Genomic DNA, 23,055 nt, shown 5'->3' with positions numbered 1-23,055 from the left:
TAGAATTTAGGTGCATTCGTATTTGCGCTAATAGTGGCTATATCTACTTAACTTTGTCTTATATACCGCCTCACTCGGACATATCTGTATATATGCAGCACGCTTCATTAATAAATAATGTTTTCTCAATGGCCAACAATACTGATTCCATGATTGTTTTGGGGGATTTCAATTTCCCGTGCGTATCATGGAAATCTATTGATGACTACACCATTCCTATTAGTACTCGCTTATGTTTTAACGAGTTCTTAGATAAAATGTCGGAGTTGGGTCTTAATCAAATTAATTTAATTTCGAACGAGTTTGGWAAGTTCTTAGATTTAGTCTATGTTGATAACGCTTCAATGTTCTCTGTTGTCCCATGTGATCCTTTGGTTCGGCCAGAGGACTCGTATCATCCTGCTTTGGAAATTAACATCGAAACCATAGCCAGCTCTGCTCATAATAATACACAAGACCTTTGCTTTCGGTTCAACTTTGCGAAAGCTAATTTTAAGAAAATTAATTACGAACTTTCTAAAGTTACTTGGCCAGATTACAGTGGCAATATTGAATTTAGTGCTTCCCACTTTAATAAAACTATTTTAAACTTGTTTGCAATATTGAATTTAGTGCTTCCCACTTTAATAAAACTATTTTAAACTTGTTTGAAAAATATGTTCCGAAGTATGTTGTTACTCATAAAATGAGTTCTAATTTATGGTTTTCGAAAGAATTATGTAAATTAAGAAATAGAAAATCTCGTGATTTTGAACTTTCTAAAAAAAAACTGGTTTAGTTGCTGACTATTCAAATTATTCTAAATTGCGCCGACAATTTGCTGAACCTAACAAAATATGTTATAATAATTATATAAATAAAGTAAAAAATAATATTATACTTAATCCAAAATTGTTCTATGGTTTCGTCAACTCCAAACGCAGGATTTCTAATTTTTCGTCCGGTATGAAAGATAAGTCTAGTACGTCCAGTGACAATCACACCATTTCTAATATGTTCGCTGAATTCTTTAGGTCCAATTACTCTCCAAAATCTCCAAAAAATGTTATGTCCGATTTCTGTCATTAATGCACCTACCATTTCCGAAGCAGACGTCTTATATCAGTTAAATATATTAGAACAATCATACAATTATGGCCCAGATATGATTCCCTCGTGCTTTCTTAAGAAATGTGCCAAATATATATACCAACCCCTAACAAAACTATTTAATTCATCTCCTATGCAAGGCTTATTTCCATCCATATGGAAAAAGTCATTTATATTTCCTTTACATAAGAGTGGATTTAGGTCATTTAATTTCTTGTTCTCAGCACGGTTTTCGTAAGGGGAAATCCACAATAACTAATTTGCTTGAATTTGTATCACATGTATCAACGGGCTTTAGGGAGAATAAGAATACTGATGTTATATACACAGATTTTAGTAAAGCTTTTGGTAAAGTAAACCACTCAATTCTTTTGAATAAACTTGATCTTCTTGGTTTTCAACCAATATTTCTAAAATGGGTTGCTTCTTATCTTAGTAATAGAATTCAACAAGTCATATTTAACGATACTCTTTCCGACATAATCAATGTTCCTTCAGGTGTTCCTCTTGTTATTTATTAATGACAAATCATCTGTTGTTAAGTTTTCAAAAGTTTTCTTGTATGCTAACGAAGTAAAACTTTTTAAATCATTCCCTTCGAATAGCGAAAGATGTCAGTTGCAAACAGAAACAATCTCGTTTCTTGGTGTGTTAGAAATGACATGCCATTAAACCTTAAAAAATGTAAAACGATGTGCTTTTCATGTAGATCTGTAGACCCTACTTCATACGTAATACAAAACTTTAGGTTGGAGCAAGTATGCAGTTTTGCTGACTTGGGAGTAACTATGGACAACAAACTCAATTTTAATCTTCACACATCTTCCATGGTTTTTAAAGCTAAAGGTGCTCTTGGTTTTGTTAAACGTTGGTCTAAAGAATTTAGAGAACCGCTTACCACAAAAAATCTTTTTACATCTTTGTGAGGCCTATATTAGAGTTTGCTTCCGTGGTATGGAACCCTTGTTATCAAGTTCATTCTGAGAAACTAGAGTCCGTTCAAAAACAATTTTTACTTTTTGCCTTAAATCATTTGCATTGGGATTCCAGTTTAAATCTTCCCCCTTACACTAACCGTTTAAAGCTTATATATCTCCCTACACTCGCTRGTCGTAGGGAAATGCTTGGTATAATATTTCTCGTAAAACTCATCAATGGGTCAGTCTGTAGCCCATCTCTCTTGTCTGATATTAATTTTAACATTCCCGCTCGCTCTTATAGACAGCTTAGACCTTTTCTTTAAAATTTTCTAGAACAAATTTCGAGTTAAACGAACCATTCCGCCGTATATGTCACGATTTTCATTCCAGCACATTTGATCTAACAGATTCACTCTTTACCATTAAAAAATTATTTTATCTAGTCTTAACATATAAACTTAAATTATAAACTTTAATATAATTCTTAATTTTGGCAGTTGAAATTTTTGTTTCTGTAGCTGAGCAGCTTAAGATCGCAACGCTTAAAACTCCCTTGCCTTTTATGACTCAGCTAATTCCGCTCGTTCGCGGATTGCGCCCCTCGCGTCGGTTGGGCGGGAGGAGGGTAATCTTTGGGTATTATTCTGAGCAGGTTTAATAAATTTATTTGCTGGGTAACCATCGGTTTGAAGTCATAATGATAAACATCAGTATTTTCGTGGAGGTTTTTCCCAAAATATATGTCTTTTGAGAGCAAACACAATTTGTTTAAAGATCGCTGAACGTGTGCACATTTTGACTACTAGAGCTTGGAAAAATAAAATTTATAAAATTAATAGAGAGCAATTTCTCAAATATTTTCTTAAGTTGTTTTGCATTGTAAATATGAAGATCTGCCTTTATATACAAGAAGGCAAACACTACCTAACAAAAACCTTGTAGCGATTTCCGTTTGGAGAAAATTTTTCTTGTTGCGCTCGCTATCTATTCGAAGACAATTAAAAATGACCCAAAGGAGTGAATGAACGACGCAACTTTATTTGTGAGCAGCTACACTCTTTGCACGCGCATACTCACGTACCATATATGTACAACCCTGGTTATAAACGAAATAAAAGCGGCAGTAGAAAGCTTGCTGCTCGTTTCAGAAAGTTGCAGCCATCCGTCACCGTCGCCGCTACATCCGGACCGAGTGCAACAGACGAGCGTGTGCTAGTCATCTTTCGTGCATTTCGGCTTCGTCTTGAAGTAAGGATGTAGAGCGTGGCATAGACTTTGTTTGACAATTTGGTCAGTATTTACAAAAGTAAATATTTATTGAGAGTGAACACTGCCCTAGCTCCTCCGGGCGCTAGCTTTGACCACTGTGCCACCAAGTCATTCTCTATTACGGCAGCTCTGTGGTGCGCCTCCGGCAAACAGTGACATAGAAAAAGAGCGTCAACTAAAGTCCCAAGTACACTCAGTAAATGCTTGCACCATCATCGTCCTGACGCACCGGTGTAAGTTAAAGTGTGTGTGTGTGATTGTTTGTACAAAAGGCACAAAGCCACTCAGCCTGGAGCTAGAAGATAATTTTTTGATAATATTAACATCCTTTTCGGTGTTGCACCAGCAAAATGTCTATTGCATATAAATCAGTTGAATTTGTTGAAGGTTGCTGGCTCAAACAAGGCGCACAAGCACTGTGTATCATATTTGCGCACTTCCGGGCAAATGGCATTCTGATGTGTTCGCACTGAGACTTGCTCTTAACAATGTGCACGTGCACAACTATTGGATGTACATGGACCGAAACGGCTCACAAAGGTCTCTATTCAAAATTAAAATATTGAGTTTACGCAAATTTTAATATTGCTAATTTTAAGCACCAATTAGCTTGTGTTCCGCAGTGGTACTGTCACTCTCAGAAGTTGGACGGCGGTAACGATCTAAAGCCTCTAATTTCAACATGGTATGCTATTTCTCTTCCTCTGTTTGTTTATTCAATTACGCATTGCTCTAATCCGCGTTTATTAAGAGTTTTCCACGACGCAAAATGCATTTTCGAAAATTTAAATTGCAATTCTGAAGTCTGTTTAAAAACTATGCGAACAAAGTGAACTAACTACTGTGAATGAAAGTATAAATTTCTCTCTCTCTCTTCAATCTCTTGTATGACTTCAAAGTAAGAAGAGGCTTCTTAAAGAAGAGACAAAACACGTGGAAAATTCAGTCTCTAAAAAGATGTAAGATACTGCAATGCATTATATGGACAATTGTATATCATTTATATTTTTCTAGAAAAGAATTTTGTGTGTGTCAATATTTCTACATAGGAAAACATTTAATCGGAATAATATGGAACAGCACTTCAACAGACTGTACAAAAGCATTTGTCATGTGAAAATGTATTTTTAACGAAAAATATTAATTAAATCATAAAAGTGATGCAATTTTGAAACTTTAGAACACTTCGTACGTTTAAGTAATTTTTTACATAATAAGGTTGCAAGAATTATCTATACATTAATAAAATATATGTATCTACTAGCCCAACATTTTTTGTTTTGTTGGTACACTGTTCATATGAACGTCGTTCTTTGTTTACAAGCCATTTAGTGTCGCCGTGTCACAGCAGTTTTTACAATGGAAAATATTTAATATCGTGCAGTGATAAAATTCTTATTTTTGGAAGGTGTAGCACCAAAATAAATTCACGTATAATGATAGTTCACCCATAATTAGAACAGCAGGAAGATGGGTCGCTGAATTTAAACGTGGTCGTACAAGCCTTGAAGATGATCCACGTTTAGGATGTCCAAAAAGCGCATCAACAACTAAAATACACGATATGGTTTTGGAAGATCGTCGATTGACTAAGAGAGATTTATTAGAGGCTCTGCACATCTCGTTAGGCAGAGTCAGCCATATTTTAAATGAAATTTTGGGTTTTAGAAAGCTGTGTGCACAATGGCTGCCGCATTCGGTAACAATTGAACAGAAACACACTCGAATGCGATTTTCCCAGCAACATTTGGAGCGTTTTAAAAAGGATAGAATGGATTTTGTACGTCGATTCATCACTATGTATGAGACTTGGGTCTATTACCATGATCCTGAATCAAAACAAGAGGTTAAAGAGTGATGTAAACCTGGTTGTCCGGCTTCGAAACGAGTTCGTGTCCGGAAAACGGCCAAGAAGATTATGGCTTAATTTTTTGGAATGCGAGAGGAATTTTGTTTGTGGGTTACGTGCAAAATGGAAAACCAATTAATTATATACTAATACTAATATTATTGCAACCTTTTGGACCAGTTGAAAAAAAATCTTGAAAAAAGCCAGTTTATAGATGATAAACTCAAAATCAATGCACCGTGTCAAAAGAACATTTTGACAATGGCTGAAATCCATGAATTAAAGTTCGAATTATTTTGCAGCATCTACCGTATGCACCAGATTTGACCCCCAGCGACTTCCATTTGTTTCCAGAATTCAAAAAGTTTATGCGTGGTAAGCATTTTTAATCAAATGAAGAGTCAGAGAAATGAAGTCATAACAGCAGTGGAAGCGTATTTTGCAGACCTTCCTAACTCTCACTTCAGGGATAGGATCCACACATTGAAGGATTGTTAGAGCAAGTGTATTAATGTTCAGGAAGATTATATTGCATAATAAAGTTGATTTTGATTTGTGATTTATTTGAGAACTTATTGAACAACCTGGTATTCTAGTACTATGAGCAAAAAATAGTAAGACTTTGTTAATAATTTTAAAAGTCTTAATTTATTATTTAACACCTCGTCCCTCTTATATAAATCTTCCTTGGCCCCAAAACACTTGTGTTAACGTTTTGGCCGATTTTCGGAACAGTTGTTAAAGTTAATTTCCTTTGCTTTAAATGCGCTTAACGATTCATGTTTAATGTCCTCAATTGTGTTTTTTCGTGTTCCACACCTCGTTAATCGAAAAAAGTGTCCACGTAACTTTGAGTTGCTTTGACTCGTTTTTTCGGTTTCGGCTGACCGTTGTCACGACATCCAGTCGATTGATCGTCATTCTGGGGGTCGAAGGCGTAAGTCCAAAACGCATCGCTAGAAATAATACGTTTCATGACATTGAGGTACTCGGAAAGCACTGTTTCACGGATATTAACGCTGTTTTTTCTAAAAAATTTGGTGATTTTGGAACCAATTGTGCTTTAACTTTTCTTAGGCCTGAATGATATTTCAAAATGGTTGTGACTGATACTTCCGATATTTCAACAATGCCTGTAAGATCTCTAACTGTTGATCATCAGTTAATGTTGATGGCCGGAAGGTGGTTCGTCGTCAAATCATTCTCGACCCTCTTTGAAAAATTTGTAGCAATCAAAATCACTTGCTCGCGTTAAGCTATTATCACTGCAGGCCTTTTTATTATTCGGCACGTAAAATTTAAAGGAACTTTTTATTTGCTGTTACATTTGGCACATATCTCACTGAAAGTCATGTCAACCTAGAAATTTAAATGAAAAAGGCTAACTAAAAGTCAAATAAGGGTTACCTTTTAAAGAAAAAATTTGTGAAAACGTTTATATTAATTTTGATCAGTCTGCTTGAATGACAGTGTATATGCTATTGTAGTCCGATAACGACGGTTTCAATAAATGAGTAGCTTTTTGGTAAAAAAGCAGGTGTGCAAAATTTCAGATCCATATCCCAAAAACCTGGAAAGACAGAAAGACGGATAGGCTGACGAAAAGGACTATTTGTTTCTTAGTTTTACCGTTGTTCTCGTAGTTTTGTAGGAAATACAGACATAATGTTTCTAATCACGACATATTCATCTTCCTTCTGCACCCAAAACAGTGAACGAATTTCGTGGGTTGGTTAGTGGATGGAAATAAGAGATCGAAATAATGCCGATCGTATCGTTCGTATATAAGCCGTCATTAGACTCTTCCAAGTAAGCTTTAACAATAACTCGCTGGGTTTGACAAAATTCGTACTTTTATTATATTTTCTTAATCTTATTTTGCAGGAGACGATATATTTAAGAATATACACAGAAAATTTCATATCGTTCCGGTGAACATTTTCGAAGCTGCTGGCAGACTTGAAAAGGCGATTCAGAGTCAAGGACAAGACCAACTTTAAACAGGTTTTTCTCAAAATGGTTTTTTTAACATTTGTTGAAAACAGCTAAGCCGATTAGTCTCCAATTTTAACACGAGCTTTTTAAGTATATGTAATTACTAAGATTTTTTTTACCGATAATTATTTTTCTTTAAATAATAATTTCAAAAATCGATTTTCTTTAGAGAAATGACGGCATTTTATCAACAAAATGTATTTTGCTTACCCTTCGACTTGCTTTACTATATTGAACATTTCTTTAACGAAAAAAAAATCTGTTTGACTTTTTAATTTCAGAGGAACCAGTTCAGAGATATAGTGGCCATCGCAAAACTCTTTTTTGAGAAGACCTTTCGGAGATAAGCTGGAGTTTCTTTCCAAATAAATATTTTTACTAATACTATCTTTTAAAATACAGTTAAAAGATGGTATTATATGTGTACGAATTTTTCGATCAATAAATTTAAAAGTTTTCTCAGGAAAAAATCTGAAAATTTTTTTTTTAGGCCTTGAAACTGTATATGACCCCTTAAATCTAATCCTCCTTAGCAGACATGACGAGTTTTTATAATAAAATCGAACCAGAATTTTGTATCTAGTGAAGATATAAGCGATAAATACCTACACTAGGAATATGTATCTGTATGTATGTATATATCAAAGTTGGTAAGATTGACTTTAAGCTGCTTCTGCTTGTTTATTTTGTATTTGAAAGGATTTGCAGAGTTTGAAGTATGGAATAAGTTCATTGCATTGTTTTTCATTTTCGAAATTTTTGGAGAGTTTTTCTTTTATATTCAGCATTCTCTTCCATTCCTTGTTCAGCAGTAATTCTTGCTGCATTTGCGCACCTTAACGAATACCTGATCAAAGTACATCTTTATCCGCACTTTGTTTGCTCAGAAAACATTTCCTGTGCGTTTTGCATAGCAAACTCAATTTGGCCATTGTCTTCTGCACAAAACGATGTCCGCATTCGTTATTCTCCTTACACGCCCGCATAGAAATTTGTCCATACACATACATACACATACAGACAAATTGGCGTATGTTTGTGGGTGTGTGAAGGCATTTCTTAAGAAATTTTCCAAATTCAATTCGAACTGTACGATTGCTCACGAACGGCTAAGAATAACAAAAACAAACAAGATTTTCTGCGAAATTTGCAAGTGTGTGTTTACTGCCCGAAAGTGCAGCCAACACTATTTAACACAAATATGCATGGCACACGAAAGCTCGCAAATTTGCAGCTGCATGAGCTTTTGTACTTGCAAGTGCCGGTGTGATACCATTGGGATAGTTATTCCCAAAGAATTGGAAGGATAATAATATTATGGTAGAGCAACAACAACAACAMTCTTAAGAGTGCTCATAGAAATACACTTGGTTATTCGAACTCGTATGTGAAAGTTGTCGGAAAGCAGCGACCCCGTGAGTTTATATGCAACAATGCTGCCTTTCCGATACTGAAACTAATAATCTAACCGCTTAGTGAAAGAAATAATGAGTGATATTCATAATTTAAGCTTTAAGTCGCCGATCTCTTTTGATTACATAGAAGTTTCTTGCTTAACATGAAAGGACTGAGAGTTACCTTTATTGTGTGGAGTTTTTAATAATTTCTGTGATTTAAAGATTTTCATTAGGCAGCAAATTACCGCTTAACTGTTAAGAGAGTTTAAAGTTTATCTGTAGGATCATTTATAGATAAATTTTGTGTTTCAGATAAAAATATTTGTGTGTAGTGTCTACCAAATGCAGCTGCGCCGGACAAATGCTGAGCCCAAACACTTAGCAAACTCGCGGTTGATGAAACGTTACGTATACGCCTGTTGCGGCCAGCACTCAAATGCATTATAGCAGTACACATGCAACGATAAAACTCCCGGAGCATGTTGGCGAGTGGAGAATAGTGGGTAAGGCAGCGTGGCCAAAGAATTTTGTCACATTGCGGCATGCGGCTGAAATGTTGGCTGTTGCAATCTGTTGCTATAAATTGCCTCACCAGTGCGCATTTTTCGCGTGAGCGTCGCGTGTTGACGTGTGTCTTCTCCCTTCACGGCGCAACGCTCATTTTTGATACTTCGTTTACCGTTATACATATGTACATGCGTAATCTTGCCTTCGGGTAAACATGTGCCGACAAACGGGGCAACTCACAGCAAATAGAAGCTCAGCGTGCTGGCGTGCTGGCGTGCAGAGGGGCGGATTGGAGGCATTGAAGTGTTATCAAAACCGAAAGTTAATTACATTTCGTTACGGTAAAGCCGGTTCGTGCCGCAGCACTATACCATAGCATGTCAACGAGGTGGGTATGTGTAAAAACTTTTGCCTCGCGCACACACACTCACGCGTGGGTATGTTCTTGTTTGCTCCCGCACATACTCCGTCGCCAGACTAAGCTCTTATGTTTATGTAAGTTTTAACCGCATTGTCAGACTGTGTCAAACTGGTGATTATTTAACGTTAATTTGTTGACACATTAACTTGTGGATTGGTTCAAGTGCTCGGCATGCAAAACTGGGCTTCGGCGCTAGGAAAAACCAACACATTACCCATTTTTATGCTCCAGTGCTCTTTCACGACGAACATTTGTGTGTCATGCTATGGAGTGTGTACGCAGACAGTTTAAATTTAATGTTGATGCGTGTTATTCGGTCGTGCTACATCCCAAATCGGCCTTGTCTCAGCGGCATATTGATTCTAAAGACATTGCTAAATGCCATTTTGCGGCTGAAACTTGGCAAATTTACCCCTGCTTGGCTACGCAAACATGCCAGCTACTGGCGTAGTCAAATAACGCTTACAAATGGAGAAGCATCATTTAGGGGACTTTTCTTTCGCACTACCTTCCAATAGAATTGCCTTGGCTGAAAGGGGTAGTACATACACACTATAGGGATACGCCGAAAGGCTTTTGGACCAATGTAACTAATGGTTTTAAGTGCCAGGTGCACAGGTGTCTATTGAGAGGGTTTTTTGGTTAAAGGAAAAAACGTGGATTTCGTTTATGAACTCAAGCGTATTCCAAATTGGTAATTAATTGAGGCAGAGAGCTTTCGGTGAGTCAAACATCAAAAAAGGAGAGAGAAGAAAGTCATTTTAGGACTCCAATTTTCTTCTTCAGAACAATAGAAAAGTGGTGTAAATATAGCAGTGTAACCTTGCTTTGGAGAGATGGACATTCAAACTGACAGCAGAAAAAGAAATCTGATCTTGAACTCACTGATTGACATCGAGCTCCTTCGTCATCACAGTACTCAGATTCAGGGTTAGGGTTCGAAAGAGATCGCTAAGCTTTTCAAAAACAATTTTTTTCGTAAGAACCCACTTTGCCGCTCGAAAATTATAGAAATTCTTTGAAAGAAAGTGATATATAATAATTTCGTCACTTTTTATGACTCTCCAGCTGTCGAAACATTAGGGTTGAAAAATAATTGTGCTTTCACCACCGAATTAGCAAAAATCGAAAATTAGTAGCATCAACGTCGAACTATCTTTAGAGTTTCTTGGTATCAAAAAGAACAGGCTTAAAGCCATTCAAGTAGGATCCTGATGAGCTCACACAGATCGGAATATAATCGTTACAATTCTTTACCAGTGTGTAGAAGAGCAAATCGTGGAAATAGTTTGTAAAGCTGCTAAGTAACTCAAAGCTACTTTGCAACCATCACAGTTACGCCATTACTCTGCATATTCTGCCCTTGAAATTGAAATAGGACAGTAATGCTTTTCCTGTACAGCTTTTTAACTGATTCGTAAGTAAGAGTTTTTGTTCTTGATTTATTGCTTAAAGATGTAAAGTAAACTTTTTATTACGACTACAAACAAACGTAAAATGAACATTATATACTTGAGCAATAATCAACGGTAGTTTATCAATTAATTACAGCAAGTGGCTGAATAAAAAATAAATACTCTTTTCATCTGCCTTTAAGAAATAATATTTGCGGCATTTGTCACATATTTAAGACTTGGCACGGCGCGAGAGATGCAAAATGACTGCGCTACTTATCCTCAACTTTGCGCCAGCAAACGTGAGCAAGTGGCAGAGAGGAAAGGCACATGACATGCCGCAATCGCATTGCGAGTATTTGTTTAAACGGATTTATGGAAGATGCTTAATTATATAATGATATTCTGCCTTATGTCATTAACGTTGCCAACACTTGAGCCACTCCAAAGTTGTCTGCCGTCGGCAATGTACCTGCCTCGATTGTTGTTGCTGTGCATTACCCGCTTGCGCTGTCGCTTATTGCCACTAATGCGCCGCGCTTGATGATGGGCTTGTTGGAATATTTTATGCAAATTTTTGTTTACCATGCCTCGTATTGCAGCATGGCGAAATGGAGCGTGGGGAGGGATTAGAACCCTCCATGCATTTCGCTGCAGTCCAACCACACTCAGTGTTAGCAACATTTTCAACAGCGCTTTGAAGAAATGTGTAGGCTTTTACAACACATGCCTGTGAACTGTTGCTTTCGATTTACAGTAGCACCAACGAATATTCGGACAAAAGATCACAAAAAAAATATTTTTTTTTTTATTTTATTTGTACACTTTCGTTACGGAAATTTGTAATAATGTCATTTCCCAGTAATAATGTATTTCATGGCAAAAAATATAAAATTGGTTTAATGCTTCCACTAGCTCCATACACCTGACAAAGTTTTTCCTGTGGACTTTTCGTAATTTGAGTAATATTTATGTAATTTAAGTGGACAAGGTTTATTATAAATAATATGTTTTATCACAAAATATGAATTAAGTCGATCCAGACCTTAGTCTAAGTGTCTATAATGGTAAAGACTAGATATACCGGGTTTTTGAATATGAAATAAAATGATTTCTGAGTGTCGTTTCTGCCATTTGTAATACCTGTAAGTCAGGATCGGTATCATGTATACAATTACATAGTGGAAAGATATACACGAGAATAACGTTTTCAAATTATTCAATTCTTTTATGAAAATAATGTTCTTCAAAAGCAAATTGTCCAACTGTGCTCGCTATTTCGAGCGCACATTTTCTTTAATGTTGTAAAGAAAGAAGAAAAAATATTATCATTCGGGAAAGTTGCTGAAGACCGCTATTTGTCAATTACAAGACGATCTCAAGAACTGGGACTGTCTCAAAAAACCTGTCGGATTTTGAGAAAGGATTTGGGCTTTCATCCGTATAAAGTTGTTCTCACTCCAGAACTGTATCTATTGGAACACCATAAACGTCGTGAATTTGCTGATTTAGGCTTGGAATAACTTGAAACGATAGCGATTTATTTAAGAAAATCATCTTCTGCGACGAGGCTTACTTTCATCTGAGTCGTGTGATAAACAAGCAAAACTGTCGACTCTAGTGCGAAGAAAATCCACAATCATTAAACACACCTAAATTGACAGCTTGGAGTGGGTTTTGGTCTAGTGGAATCATCGGTTCGTACTTCTTTCGAAGTGCAGGCGGTAGCACTGTTACTGGCAATGCAGAGCGGTATAGATCGCTGATAACCATCTGGTTCCAAAAGATGGGGCTACGTGCCAACAATCGAATTATTGCGAGAAAAAACTGTGAGAATGTTGAGATTTTACACCAATAAATTGTTTTTAACTGTGTTATTTGAAGTTATTGGTCTTTAACAATAAACCAGACTCTTTTCAAGTTTTACAAGTAAATATTGAACGTACTGTTCAAGCCATACAACTGGACTTAGTTGAAAAAGCATTATTTCTTTTCTAAATATTCTATAACGTAGAGTTTTACTAATATCTGAAATTATTTTTCCTGATTTAATCCTTGAAAAATGCGAAAGTGAAAAATGTTCAGATATTTCCGAACTTAGATCATGTTTCCTTGTTCTCATTCTTGTTTAAATTTATGTTAAGTGATTAGATAATTACTTCTTAAACTAAATCATAAAGTGAACCCGATTAGATATAGTTCAAACACTCTAAGAAGTTAAGCTCATTGTCTATGAGATCATAGCAAGATATTAAAAAAACTTTAAACTGCCTTCTAAAAGTATAGAAAAAATGAAGGTACACTGCTCAAGGGGGGAGTTTTAGAGACGATTTTTTTGAAAATTTTTTTGGAAAGGAATGAAATAAGTGATCAAAACGAAATTTCTAGGGTTTATAGTTGTACATTTAAACATCATATAATGAATAAAAATAAATTTGGATACGAAATCCTTGCATCTCGCGTGCAAATGCCGGACGGCGGGCAGGATGCAAGTAGCAATTTCTATTTGAAACAAAAAACTCAAGGAGATTCATATTTGTTAATAATATATCTTCTAGTTAAACTAATGAAATTGAAAGAAAGTTTTAAATTTCGAAACTTTTCAAAAATTGAAAAAGTGATTTTGGACAAAAAAAATGTTACTTTGTGTTGTTTAAAATATGTTCAAACTTGACTTTTCTTTGACTTTTCTTTGTTTTTTTTTTTTAGGTTAAATAGAACATAATTTAATGCTAAAGATAATAAACTTTGCCCCAATTCCATACGACGTTCAGTGTTTTTCTATCCAGCTCGCCAATTCAGAAAAATCGTAAAAATGAAAAACACAGAAAACGCGCGTCAAAGTTTTCGCTTTCCGCCCAAGCGCTGACTCGGTCACTACTTCCCTTCTAGCTTCGACAATATTTCAATCTCCCATCTATAACTTTGGAGACATATTCTTAGATATTTTTTAAAGAGATATAAGCAAAAAAACTGAAGCTTTTAAAGCAGGCTCCCTTTAGGAAAGGGATGAACTTCCTCCGGTGATTGATATGCAAAGCACCATTTAAAGGCTGATAAACACATATAATTTTTGGCAAATACTTTTGTACCAATGAACGGATATTCAAAGAATAATCTCTTATAAGTAAGTAAAATGTTAAAGAGAAAGTTGCAGAAAATAGATATGTTGAAGGTCAGAAGTGTTTAGAACATTCAAAGTCGTTAAGGTTTAAAATTTTACTACTTTAGAAACATACTCTGATTTATTTCAAGGGCTGCTTTATGAATTCATGCAGACGAAATGTGAACGAATTAGGAAGAAATATTAATCAGTTTTCTATAAGAAATGGAAGCACAGAGCGGACATATAGCGGTTTGAGGCAAATGGCCAGTATTTTATTTTGACGATGCTAAAAAAATGTTGAGCAAAACAGTGAAATTTCAACAGTATTAAATATAGTTCCATAAAATCACAATCCGAAGCACATTTCGAAATTGGCAATCTTTGAGTGACTCATAACTGACTCATAACTACAAGTCCTATGAAAAACAGAGTCTGGGAACAAAAACCCCACCGAATTTCTTAAAAAGAAAGAAATTTTGTCGCCAGAATTTTCAATTGAGATTTCGGGAATTGGGATGAACCGTATTTTCCTTTAATAGTTATTATTAATCCAAATATTTCATCAAGCTGTAATGACCTTAGTATTTTGTATCTTTTGTTTGGCAAAGTTTACCCATACAAGGAATTTGTCCTTCAATTAGAAATGATTTCAGGAAAATAAAATAACTGAGTGACTTAATTATTGGCTAATTAAATATTTAATTAATCAATTCACCGAATGCCATCTATTTCACTAATGTGTCAACAAGAATTGGTTTTGACCTTCAAAAGCAACGAAATTTGGCAACGAAAAAAAATTTCGTTACTTTTAAATTATATTATATAGAGAGTCATCAGATGCAGGCACAAACAGTTTAAACAGGACTACACACAAAAAAAAAAAAAAGGTTAAGTTGCCAGCTGCCTAAAAGGTTAAAATATTTTAGACAAAGAAAACGAACAAGATGATTATCGAATTGAAATGTTTGTTAAAAGTATACAGTGGCAAATAAGCAAATATTTGATCAAAGTATTGCCACTTATTAAAAAAAATTAAACAAATTGATCAGATAAACGAATTGTTGCATTATGGGTATCTAATTAGAGAGAAAATAAATAAATTTATTATAAATTACTTAAAAATAATATAACTTCCAGATTATGATAACAAAACTGATCGCCATTTACTGTCTCTGCTTATTTGGTTATGGAAATTTCTTCCTGCTTTAGTAATCGGTTGCCTAGTTGGTTTGACTTAGAAGTTTGCACATAGAAAATTCACTTAAAAAGAAAGTGAGGTGGTGAGTAAATGTTTAAAAGCAAAAGTTTCCCCATAAGTAGAGTTCATAAATCTGGTAAATGAAATTATATATGTAGGTATGTATATATGTCAGAGGAAATATGTAGGTGCAAGAGCGCCCGCTTTGAAAACTGCAGCAATGCATGAAGTTAATTAAAAGTTCTCAAGATATGCGTAATATAATTATACTCGCAAAAATGGGTAGCAGCAATGGCAGGAAGTCATTAATAAAACTGCTGGAAAATGAATTGCAAGAATGTATGCGTGAATTTTAATAAGAGCTCCATATTGCCAAGTGACTTCAGTTGGCTGCAGGCGCGGCTCCTATCACGCACTCGCCTGGCAGCTTCTCCTGTTGCATGTTAACTGTGAGGCTTAAAGCGTGTGACCTCTGACCCGCAAATTTATTGTTGCTGCTTTAAAATTCGCCAGCGACAGTTAAGAAATGACTGCATTGCAGTATCCTAACGAAAGACACAAGTAGAAATGTACCCAAGAATATGTAGCGGCGTGAAGACACATAAAAGACATACTATGTACATATACCTCTACTCTACTCGTTAAGCGCTTTACAGACATGCAGCAACAGCAGACTCCCTACTTCGGCGCAGCAGACTCTTGCTCCTTGGGGTCGACACTTAAACTCACAGATAAATGACAAGGAATATTGCCATCGAAAGGATGCACAGCTAAAAATTCAATTTCCTCCAAGAAGCTGTTTGGCCGCGCTGTGGCAGCAGAGAGGTATGTACACATGTAAGCACTTATAGCAAACAATCGTCCTTTTGCACACTGTAATCCATCTTTTCTGCAATCAAGAGTTGAGGACGCTGCAGATATTTTATTTCTTTTTTGATTCGATTATATGAAATACGAAAAAAATCGCATGATATATAATATTTTCCTCTGTCTCCAACTCTGCCATATAACAGCCAGCATATTGAGAAAGATCAGATCAGCATTCGCTTGACATTCCACTCACGTTTAAATGAAAGCGCTTACGACTGAAAGCTACATGAGAGTGTTTGGAGATTTTTCGGTCACAACGACTTCTCGTCCCCTTTATTTTTGTTTATTGATGTTGTTGTTATTGATGACTTTATTCAAACACAACGTGTTAATCTACTACCGCTCTATTTATCAAGCATTAGAATATGTAGAGTTTCGGACCCAGAGCTGTTATAGTAGTCAAGTTGGACTTGGGGTGCGTTGTGTACAGTAGTGAAGCAAAAAAAAAAAAAATTTTTTTACCGTTAAACCGAAGCTTTAACATTCTCCACAAATAAAAAAGATTCTATACAAGAAGTTGATTTTCATCGGTCAGTTTGTATGGCAGATATATGATAGTGGACCACTATTCTGAACATTTTCTTCGGAAATTGAAAAACAATCTATGTGATATTTCGTGAAGATATCTCGTCAGATAAATAAATTTTCCATACAATAATATGAATTTGAGACCGACCGATGGGCTTAGCCTTCGTACGTAGGAGCCGAGCTTAGGTATTTTATTGCAGAATAGCTGCTAAATTCGAAGAGAAGTTTTTATGATTCGAGAAGTTTTTATGATTTCGAGTAAAATTTCGAGACAATGATATATTGGACTAAGATAATGCCAATATGCCAAAACAGTTTGTAGTTGGAAATTTACGGCCAGGCACTTTCAAATACCATTCAGACTAGAAGCACCCAATTACTATGAATTGGAGAGATTACCACACATTAGACTGTCACCCACATACTACTGTGATCAAATTGAAAGGTGAATTTTGTCCATTTCATCCCCTTCAAAGTAGTCCACTCCCGCTGCAAAGCACTTATGCCAACGAATTCTCCAGTCATCATAGCACTTGGAAGAATCCTCCATGGTGATGGCCATCAGAGCCTTCTTCGATTCAGCTTTCATATCTTCAATTGAGTCAAAGCGGTGTCCTCGGAGTGGTCATGTGATCTTGCTGAATGCTCAGAAGTTACACAAAGATAAATCAGGCGAATGCGGTGGTTGCGGCACGATATATATATATGTATATAGTTGAAAATGTGGCGAAATGATCACGAATGACCAGTAAAGTGAAATTTAGCATAGACGGCACTGACAGTACTACCAACTTACACAAAAAATTTACCGATTCGAAAAACACGCGAAGTATAAATTAAAAATTTGATCACTGTATTATGTACATATGTATTTACTTTGTAGACAACAGTATATTGCAAATATCGTCAACAAAAGAGGTTTCAACCTCATCTTTAAGACATATTATTCTTCTTATGTACTCGTTATATTACATACAAGTAAAGAGTTACTTTAAGTAGTGTTATCTACAATATTTAAGAGAATCTGGATTTAAACATTATCCATAGCTTAGCACCATCCACGCTCGAGCTTTGTTTGACCATTTTTCATGACTCATATAATAAACACTTTTAACTAACTGTTTATTAGAAGGTCACCCACTCATGAGGGTGTAACATCAACTCACCATTTGCTTACATGCCAGCTCATTGACAAGCAATTTAAAACCATTTTCAATAATTTTTTTGTAACTATAGAATTCGGCCCTTATCGACAACAAAACCCTTTTCACCCCTTTTTATTATCGGGTTCAAAGCTGAATCGATAAATAATTAGATTGCAAATACTGTGAAATGACGGCGCCATGCTACGCTTCAGAACAAGTTTATCTTTGCAAAGGCTACGAAATGGAGGAGAAAACTTGCCTTTATCGGAATTAATCTCTTAACCCTAGTCAAGAGACAACAATGCGGAGCCAAGTCATGTCATTTTCCATTGTTTTGGCAACACAAAATATTTACTTTGTTTCTTATGTTTTAGTTTCAGTTGTTTTGTTGTTGCACTGCGACAAGTTTACTTGTTTGCATGGCTTGTTGACATTTCCATATCCCCGGCAGTTCTGCAGGTCCTTTTTTCCTATCGCGCCCAATCATCGCTTGTCACTGTGATGTAGGAGAGCCACTTGACTTCGGCCCGCGCTCGCTGCAGAGTGCGGGTGAGCGAATATTTATGCATTAGAAAGCATTACAATGCCACAAAATTGTTGCAGACAAAACATGGTGGCAATATTTATGGAACCAACTGCAACGGTCGTGCCTCGTCACCTTTTTCTATCGTCCTTACAACTGGGCCGCTTAAAAAAAGGTGACATAAAAATTATTGCTTGTTTGTGCAGAAATAAAATTAAGTGAGAAAATAAAATACAGCAAATAAATACAGAAGACAAAATAGAGAAAAAGAAAGCCAAGTGAAGAGCAGTCAAAGAGTCGGAACGATTCTTATGGTGTGCTATACAAATGTTTATTGTTGCTGTAATGTGCGATTAATGTAAAAGATAACTCTGAACGCATTTCAATGCTCGACTGCCAGACTGCTCCGTCGACTGTCCTCGGCGCTCTAACGGTTAACAGGACTGGTATGCCAATGACGACGTGTTGATGAAGAGACAATGAACTGTTGTGATTTGTCTGATTTACGTCGCATGTTGACATCAACCTTTTCTGTCTCTGGATACAACTGTTGCATAAACAAGCATAGATACATACAAACTAACGGAGCTTCGAAGGATAATCTGCAAGCTTATCTTCAATTTCAAAATAGACAGTGCTGCCTAAAGCTTCGCAAATCATTTCTCTTTTCAGCATAAGACTAACTAGATTGCTAATTAGGAAAATTTCAGAGAGGAACCGTTAATCGCTAGACAGTTTTTACTAAAAATGTGCCTTTAGCTAATTAACAATGAGTGCTTAATCGCGAATAACTTTGTGTTAACTTATCTTCGCCACCTTCTGTAGTCGTTCGGTAACAAAAGGAGCACCAGGAAATGAAAGAGGCATGTCAGAAAGTGTCGAATATGTTATAAATGTAAAAATAATATGCACACTTAAGATGTTTGCCAAATAGAATTCAAAAGTGAGTAGACCCATGACGTTTCGCTCTCTTCCGATTACCTTGTGCTGAATTATTAAATTTTCTCGTTTCTTTCTACATATACCATGAACAAGTTGAAACGAAATTTGTACATAAAGAAGGAAACGATAGATACACTCTAAATATATATGTATATATTAATGATCAGCCTGACAAGCTCTTGTGGATTTAGCCATGCCCATCTGTATATACTCAGACTTGTCTCTCAGATTTCAATTGACTGAAGACCAAGAAACTACTAATTAATACTCATACTCATTAATATTTATTGTTCAAGGCAACACTACAATCGCTGAAAAAAATATTTAGGTGGGACTACTAAGAGATTTTTTCCTTATCAAAATACCTTAATTCGACTTGAAGCTTTTTTCCATCGAAGAACGTGGCTAGAAAGAACTAGTGAAAACTTTCCGTTGTTAACAAGTCGTTGGCCGGTTTGACTTTCAAATTAAGTATATGGTAACGTACATATTGTTGCTATGAGAAAGTGAAAGGTGTTATCTGTAGCCAAAGTTGCCATTTCTCCTTGCTTAGATTTTTTGGTTCCATCATTTTGTCATCATATGTTCCCCAATGTGGTACTAAATACAGTATACTCTGACGCTGAGAGAGTTATGAGATGCAAATACTTCATAGTCGCCACCGGCTCAGTAGCACCATTGGGTGGAATTCGTTAACGTATGTATTCATAATTGTTCTCATAAAATGAAAACAACGGCACGGTGGTATTAAAATAACGTAAACTATAAATAATTCTTGAATACTCTTTCAATCGATAACTTTAAGTAATCTGGATGGTTAACAAAACATTTCCTTTCCAGTGATACTAAAAATACATAAAACTTTTAGCTAATAAGTCTTTTAAAAGAGGTAGAGAGGGAGAGAGAGCAGTCAAGTCTCAAAACAAAGATCGGCTTTCGATATCAGCACTCTATCCATTGTAATTTCATTGATAATTGTTTATTTTAGAAGTTCTTTTTAATAGTTTAAAAATATATTTTTTAAATTCAATAAGCCGATTTTTTTTTTTGTTCTTCGTTTGGTTTCCAAAATGCACATTTTCATTTCAATTAAGCAAGCTTCAGGTGACGGGTCTTTCAGCATCATCCTCCAGACTACTGAATTTTAATTTCAACGCACCGATATTTTCAAACTTTTCACATTTCGTATGGTAATGTTGAACGGGAGACATTTGACACTGCAACGAAATTGGTTGTCCACCCAAATGCACCTATATCAAGTGAGCCGACAGTCTGCTTAAACAACAGCCCTTTTCAGAATCCCTGAGAGAGATACGCAAAATGCACACTTTGCATATTTTGCAGTTTAATATTTCTCTATTTACCGTTACCTTTCGCTGCGTTGCTGGGACGACGACAGTAGAAAAGAATGGGAAAACTTGGACTGGCCCTAAAAAGTTATCCTGCCCTCGGCCAAAAGTGAGCAAGAAGAATTAAAAGCAAGATAGTATGCAATGTAGAAAATAACAAATAGGAAAGAATACTAGGCAGCGGAAATTATATTCCTTACGCTTGCAACTTCGCGAAAGATATTCGAATGAAAAAATAAGCTGTCAGGCCACTTTATTTGTATGTAGATTGAAATTTATGCGCAACAGCGATAAGGATAAGGAGGTCGCAACAAAATTGCGAACAAAACAAATAAGCGATAAAGCAAACGAAGCAGACGCTTGTGGTTATCAGCAGAAAAATATTTTACAGCAAGATGGCAACTTCACTTGAAGATGGATGGTTTTTAAATGAGTAAATTATCATCAAATTGGATCGGTGACACTTGCCCGGCGCTACACTGCCCCGGAAGTGCAGATGGGCAGACATCAAGTATGTAAAGCAATATATTGCATTTCCAAACTTAGCGTCAAAGCACGACAGGGATTCGCAGTGAAGTCCCAAAGCTTCGGAAACGTGCTCATTATGCGTGGGCCTGGCGCGTTGTTCCCTCCAACCGAATGTCGGTTCGCTCCAGCAATTAAACACACTCATCCGCAATTCCAATCGTGAGCGAAAGCTCTCCCGCAGCGATGTGTGATTGTTCACTGTTTCCAAAAAATATTTACTTCGGTGTGTTTGTGGATTAGCAAATATTTAAGTGGCACTGCAGCTTTCCTTTGAACCTGATGCACGGAGACTTCGTCACAGTGAAATTTTCAAATATACTCAAAGCGGAAGCGGTGTGCGCCAAGTGCCAAATAAAGGCAGTGGCTGCTGGGTGTGGTAAAAAGTTTTCTTTTGCGTTTCTGCAGCCCGAAAGTCGTTGTATATGATCGGAAAACAAATCTTTTCGATTTCTTGCTTGTGACTGCTGAGTTCACTCACTTTTTATGATCTACAAATACGTGACAATATTGTTTTTTTTTTTTTTTACTTCAATTTTGTTAAGTTGGAATCTTTTCATACTTCGTATACAGTCTTTATCTTTTCAGTTCTTAAGTTTCATTGTTTACTTTGCCGTAACGGAAATTTATTCATGGACACCGACGGTGGCCGACCGGCTCACGACTGACCTCGCTGAGATGGAAGTTGGCGTAGAAATGAAATGTTTGCCAAAATTTATAACAATAATGTCTTCTACGAGAATACTTTGTGTCGTTGAGGTTACGCAACCTCTTGGACATGAAAATAGTCTTACTCTTGCCACCCATAGTTTATTTATAGGAAAATGAGATTAAAAATCTGCGTTCTGCACCCTCGCCCAACATTAGTTCACTTAATAACTAAACTAAGGTTAACTACAGTAAATCTCCGTCAATTTACTCTGTCTGCTTTCACCGAGACTCTCTTAGAGGTTGCGAGCCGCTTTACTTGAATTACAAGTAAAAGTAACTTTAACAGCTTCGGTATACTCTATGAAAGTCTTTGCTCGACGATGCCCCTGAAGTTAAGCGTCCTTGCGAGGAGTTACGCTAGGCTACTAACAAAGCTTTCCAAATACCGCCATGACATCAATTGGTAGGTGTGATCAGTCCCCTTTTCTATCTTTAATTTGAAAAGAAATTAGATAACCATGTTGATTTACTTAGTCTTGTTGTCAACTAATGCGAAACTGTCAAATAAGTAGTAAGGGCACACGCATTTACCTAGATTATCTTCAGATGAACAAGCGTACAATTTTCCAAGTCGAAATATTCGTGAGCTAAATGATTCTTCTTCTTAATTGGCGTAGAAACCGCTTACGCGATTATAGCTGGGCTAACAACAGCGCGCCAGTTATTTCTTGGTTTCGCTACGTGGCGCAAATTGGACATTCCAAGCGTAGCCAGGTCCTTGTTCACTTGGACTCCTTTCAACGGAGTGGAAGTCTTCCTCTTCCTCTGCTTCCCCCGGCAGGTACAGCGTTGAATACTTTCAGAGTTGGAATGTTTTCGTCCATTTCGTCCATTCTGTCAATGTCGTCGTATATCTCATACAGCTCAGCGTTCCATCGAATGCGATATTCCCCGTGGCCAACGCGCAAAGAACCATAAATCTTTCGCATAACTTTTCCCTCGAAAACTCGCAATGTCGACTCATCAGTTGTTGACATCGTCCAATCCTCTGCACCATATAGCAGGACGGGACTTATGGAGTTTGGTTTTTGTTTGTCGAGAGAGGACTTTGTCTCAATTGTCTACTCAGTCCGAAGTAGCACCTGTTGGCAAGAGTTATCCTGCGCTGAATTTCCAGGCTGACTTTGTTGGTGTTGTTTACTCTGGTTCCAAGATAGACGAAATTATCTACGACTTCAAAGTTATGACTGTCAACAGTGACGTGAGTGCCAAGTCGTGACTGTTTGTTTGATAAAAGGAGATATTTCGTCTTGCCCTCGTTCACTGCCAGACCCATTTGTGTTGCTTCCTTGACTAGTCTGGAGAAAGCAGAACTAA

General features: G+C 36.4%; 1 protein-coding gene and 1 long non-coding RNA gene across 3 annotated transcripts in view; one reads left to right on the top strand and one right to left on the bottom strand.

Moving 5' to 3' along the window:
• Nucleotides 1-23,055, bottom strand: part of LOC108977656 (dopamine D2-like receptor) — a 216,932-nt gene that overhangs the window by 111,517 nt on the left and 82,360 nt on the right. The window lies entirely within an intron of this gene.
• On the top strand, nt 6,523-7,483 carry LOC108977660. Its single transcript, XR_001994052.1, has 3 exons — nt 6,523-6,936; nt 7,012-7,131; nt 7,404-7,483. It is a non-coding gene; the product is annotated as an uncharacterized LOC108977660 (long non-coding RNA).

This window comes from Bactrocera latifrons, unplaced genomic scaffold (genome assembly GCF_001853355.1).
Source record: "Bactrocera latifrons isolate USDA-ARS-PBARC rearing strain unplaced genomic scaffold, ASM185335v1 scaffold_93, whole genome shotgun sequence".
Taxonomy (NCBI): domain Eukaryota; kingdom Metazoa; phylum Arthropoda; class Insecta; order Diptera; family Tephritidae; genus Bactrocera; species Bactrocera latifrons.
The sequence above is the reverse complement of the archived record's forward strand: the minus strand, read 5'-3'. Positions and strand labels throughout refer to the sequence as shown.